Below are 6,000 nucleotides of genomic sequence, written 5' to 3'. Positions count from 1 at the left end.
TTATTATTTCAAATAATATATATTTCCAAAAAAAAATGTTTTCCACGATGTAATTTCTCTCTCTCTTTTCAGATGGATATATTTGAAATTTATCATGCAATCGTTTGTAGTAGAGTTACAGCACTTACGTTTAATTAATGTTAAATTATTTGACAAACTAATTATATCATATACATAACTAGACTCTGGTATGGAAACCGATATTTGTTGAAATAAAATATGGTACAAGACTCTTGTCCCCGCTGGTACTGCGATAAGTCTACGGATTTACAACGTTAAAATCAGCGGTTAGATTCCCCTCGGTGTGCTCAGCAGATAGCCTAATGTGGCTTTGTTATAAGAACACGCTACAGGACTCGTTTTCTTGCTTGCTAAGTATTTTATAGCTCCACAGTGTTTTAGTTCTATCAGTTCGTATATAAGAGGTGATATTAATGCATTCGAATACGTTACTGACATTAATACAGATCATAATGTACTAAATGTTGAAGAAGCGTAGGCTGGCTCAGATCAGTGTTTGTCATACCAGTAATATTTTTGCATGCACTAGCCAGAAAGTGTGTTGATGTATATCAACTGAAAGTGATTGATTGATAATATTTATAACAAAATAACTGAAGGATAAATAAATGTTAATATAATTTTATAAAAAAATATGTGACGCAACAAAATATCTGAACAGGATGTCAATTTAACTTTTTGAGATTGATGTTTCATATTACTGACTAGCCCTTTATTATTATGATAACATGAGCTGTTTCTGTGCCATGCCCTCCTGGAGTGTGGCCACATTGAATTGAAGGATGGATCAATAAAATTGTACAAGTATTCTGTGTTGGAGGATTATCAACTTTAAATATACTTATTTGGAATGAAGTTTTTATGTAGGTAACGTGTGTTACAACAAAAGGATTCTGGTCTAACATAAAAATGGAGTATCTAACGTTTTGTGTAAAAGTGTTAAGACAAAGTTAAAGTTAGATTTTAGGCTACTTTGAAAGAACAACTTAAGGTAAAACACAGGTAAAACATTAACATGTTATTAATCTTCATATTCAGTACAACAGAAATTCAGTGGAAGTGATTGAGTTAATCAAATAGTTAATATTTTGTGTCCCTCTTTTGCTTTAATAACAGCAGACAGTCTTTCAGGCATTGTTGCAACATATTTAATCAAAGTGTCCTTTGGGATTTTACTCCAAATGTTTTTAGTACACTCCCAAAAATTTATTTGGAAGTAACTTTTGATTTTTCAATTTTTTGATCTATCGGCTCTCAGATTTGCTCAACTGAGTTGAGATCGGAGATGTGTGGGGTCCACTATATCACTTCAATGACTCCAGCAGTTTCTTTTTTATCTAAGTAATTTCTGCGTAGGTTGGATGAGTGTTTGAGGTATTATCTTTTTGGTATTAAAATCCTTTACCAATAATATGTAAACCATTGGTATACTATGACGGACCAGTATCTGATGGTAATGTCGTTGGTCTATTATTGCTTCTGTTTTGTAAACAACCCCAAGCCTTTTCTATGATTTGTGGTAGTTTCTTTCCATTTAGGTAAATATCTTCAAATTTTCTTACGCTAAACGTACAACTTACACTTTGAACCAAATATTTCAAACTTGAACTCATCCATCTCTAACACTTTTTCACCAATCATCAACAGTCTAGTTTTTTTACTTTTTAGCAAATTTCAGTCTTTTGATAATATTCGGAGACCGAAGTAAAGTTTTATAATGATCAAATATTCCATTCTCGCTGAGTCTTCTTAGTACTGGATATCTGGACACTTCTCTGTCATTTGAGGCGGTTAGAGCGCTCGAACTCCTAATCTGAGAGTAGTTTTGAGTCCCAGTCACACCAAAAATACTCGCCCTTTCAGCCATGGGGGCGTTATAATGTGACGTTCAATCTCACTATTCGTTGGAGATAGAGTAGCCCAAGAGTTGGTGGTGGGTGGTGATGACTAGTTGCCTTCCATCTAGTCTTACACTGCTAAATTAGGGATGGCTGGATATGTTCATTGTTGTTGTATTTATTTATCTTATTAGACAAAACCATTTATCTATAAGTATGATATATCTAATAGAAAATTGAAGATAAATATTGTGCAATATTGAGCAATATGAACTTCTTGACAAATCATAGTTATAATAATTAAGTAGTACAGAATGTTATGACGTCGGTCCTGGTTCGGAATCTCCACTGCACCTCCAAATCCATAGTGGTCATACTACAGAGTCTCGCAAACATTCACCACACAATCTCTCTACAAGTAACACTGAAGAACAAACAATATACTACTGGAGAAAATTCAAGTGATTAGGAATAATTTGATGGTGCTGGTTTGAAAACTGGATTCAGGGTTAGCTCACCACCTATAGAATTTCAGTGATTTTAATATCTTAATATTCTATCAGAACTATGTAAAATATTATACAATTAACTCAATGCAATAGATTTGTAGGGGGAAATTATGTTTATTTGAACAATTTAATGGTTAAAGGGTATATTCTTCTGATAACTTCAAACATTAACTGTATTATATTGGTTTAAAATTCGAAGTGTACTACACGTATTTGTTATCGATGTAATGGTAATGAAGTGCATTACTTTTGCTTCATCTCCACACTCACCTGTTCAAGAATTACTCAACTGACTATAGAAGAGGTAATGTCAGAATCCTCTGTTTCTCTCAGTTGCATCTCATCTCACTTAGAAAATCATTTCAAATGCTGACCACCTCCAGTTTAACTAGAGTCCAAAGTTACAAAAATCACCCACACAGTTTCTACCACATTTGTTGAAAATACATTACAGTTTCACATATACACACACATAAAATATTGTACACAAGGTAAAGACAGCTTACTACCGATGCTATGAGTTGTACAGTTTGTACATGTGGCTTAACAAAGTGGCTAAATAAGAACAGAGCAAGAGTACATTTGCAGTTCAAGTGATATGGCGTGAGCTCAAAGATAATCTAAGTGACTGTTAGTTTTGCATAACTAAAGTATCTAGATATTCAGGAAAAAGTTAAACAATGCATTAAATATCTAGATATTGCCAGCAACGAAATTAGTACCTCATGGCCATCCAGTGGTCCACCTCCACTCATTAAGTCAGACAAAAAATAATTTTTCACCTTCTTCAACTAGTAATGCTATTCCAGTGATATCTGAAATAAACTGTCTCATTTGATCGCACAAGAAGAGCTAAATGATCTGATTAGTGGCTTGCAGCATGAGGAAAGTTTTGGTTCTCGTTTACAGGAATGGAATTTATTAGTTCTAGTGACAAGATTTTCAATTTATTGAAGTCGTCATCAAATTTTTGCTTCTCGTTATAACATTTAAGATACTTTGTTGATCTGTATATGTTTTGATGCAATAATGAAAGAATTAGATACTGAACATACTGATTATTTCTAGTCATGATTACTTCAATAATGGAGGTTTCTTATCGACTCATTTAAAGTTACTCTAAAAGCACAATAGGGACAATAAGTCATTGATCCCTGTTGCTCATATTGTGAACATGGTAAAAATTTAGCATGCAGATCATAACTGAAGCCATTAAATATGATCACCATAGGTGGATTGCAGGTGGTGGTCTAACAGTTATTGCTCTCCTACTTCAGATTGGGTATACCAAACACTGCTGCATTTTGTGTTTCTGAGACAGCGCAACTTAGAAAGGATGGCCAATGAGAAAGCATTACATACCAGGGAAACAGAATATCGCGTATCAGTGTTTAGTGAAATCTAAAAATGTGTTTTTTCTGATACTCATAAATAATTTCATAAAAGGAATGAACAAAGATGCTAATAGCTATCGGTACCTGTCTGAAAAGTTTCCAAAAATCTCTAAAGCAAAGATGAAAAGAGATATTTTTGTTAAACCACAGATTCAGGAAGTGTTGATGGATGATGATTTTGAAACAATGCTCAATCAGGAAGATTTTACTGCCTGAAAATCATTGAAACTGGTTTGTCAAACATTTCTTATGAATTCACAGAGATGAAAATTATGCTGTGATGATTTACATTTTCGACAACTACAGGAATATAGGGTGTAGGATGTCACTAAATATCCACTTCTTACATTCACATTTACATATCTGTCCAAATGATATACGTACAGTGGAAGATAATTATGGTGAGAGCTGCCACCAAGATATTTTTACAATGAAACAGCGATATCAAACACATGGAATCCTGCGATCACGAGAGATTACTGTTGGTTCTGACAGTGTGAAATGGAGAATATACACAAAAGGCGCGAAAGGTCAATCAGATATCTTGTAGAAAAAAAATAAAACAGTGATGAAAGTTTTGAACACGAATGTTGTATTAACAATATGTAATGCTATTTATACTAATTGTTTTTATTTAAAACTAGTATTACTACTGTGTATTGTTCAAGAACATTCTGGAATGCAAGTTTCAATAAATAAATAACATTCTTAAATAAAAAGTTATTTAACTTCCAACAAGTATATAAAATGGGACTTTCTGATGAACAATAAAAAAGGAAGTAGTTTTAATATTTGTTTTAGAAACAATGTTTCGCAGGAAGCTTTTGAATATTTCACAGCCTAATGATAAATATGCTAAATTAAATTAATTGAGCATTTCAAAACATTTTGAAATACTGCATTAAGCTTCATCTAGTTTTCATAAGGTTTTCATTGTGAAAAAATAAGGGAATATCAATGAAACTCACTTTTATCAAAAAGCTTTAAAATGGAGCCACTTTCAGCAATAGAAACATTAATGATCCTTCGAAGAAACCAGCACAGTTTTACTAGCCACGAGTCACCTGTTCCGTGTAATGACATATGAATTCTGTCAAATACAATTAATCATTAGGGCCCAAAATACATTAATAAACTCATTGACCAATTTACTAAGCTTTCAGCTTTGTGTTAATTTGAAATTGTTAGAATAATCTTTAACTAGTAGGTTCAGCGGTAAGTTTCTGGTCTCACGACGCTAAAAATCAGAGTTTGATACCCGTTGTGGCCAAGGAACAAAAATTCATTGTGTAGTTTTCAGCTTAATAATAAACAAGCAAAAAACTAGTGTTATGTAAGATGTATGTTAACTCTCACGAATGATATACTGGTGACAATACTAACTAATCAACTTATTTGTGTCATATTTGCTTACATTAACCATTCCAGCTAGGTGGTAAATAATTCAATACCCATAGTTACAGATTAACATTGAAATAAAACTACATATGGAATCACTGACAGAAAATGGTATGTTCCATGTCTTGGTTTTGTCATACTGCATCTGTAGTACATTACAGATCACCACATTAGATGTTTTACAGCATTCTCACCACTTCAGTTCCACTGTTCTTGGACCCACTTTCATAAACACTTGACTATTTTGCAACAGAACTAAAGTTATTCTTTCGCATAAGTAAAACTGGCTCACATAACTAGATATTAACAGCAGGACAGAGATAAGAGTACAACATTGCCAAGATGGTTTGAAATGTAACTTTTTTAATTATTGATTTTTATTCGTCATATATTTTCATGTCAATTTGAAACCTGAAACAGATCTAAACCAGCCGAGAAAGGCTCCCAGGTCCCATCTTTTGAACCTTAAAAGCTACACGTGCATTTGAGGCTGGCTCAGAGCTGGAACTACAGCTACATATGCTTAAGCTGCTGGTTTCATTCTCTGCTTTAGTCCACAATTTGATACGAGAAATTAAATATACGTGAAATCCAAGTGGTACCAAATGAGTTTGCTCAACATTCCCTCAACAGACTTTCAAAATAGCATCTCGTTTCAATTCCCAGAAACATACTTAGGAATGCCTTCCTATGTGAACTCCTTCCACTCACTGCTTAATTACCAATATTCTTATAGATCTCTCACTTTTGACTTTTGGTTCTATGGATCATTCGAATCTCCTGCTAAAGTCGAATCTTTGGTGTTATTTATTAAACTGTGTTTCAATCATTCAAATTTTC

The sequence above is a fragment of the Tachypleus tridentatus genome, chromosome 9, assembly GCF_004210375.1.
Source record: "Tachypleus tridentatus isolate NWPU-2018 chromosome 9, ASM421037v1, whole genome shotgun sequence".
NCBI classification, from domain to species: Eukaryota; Metazoa; Arthropoda; class Merostomata; order Xiphosura; family Limulidae; genus Tachypleus; species Tachypleus tridentatus.
This window is presented reverse-complemented; position numbering follows the sequence as displayed.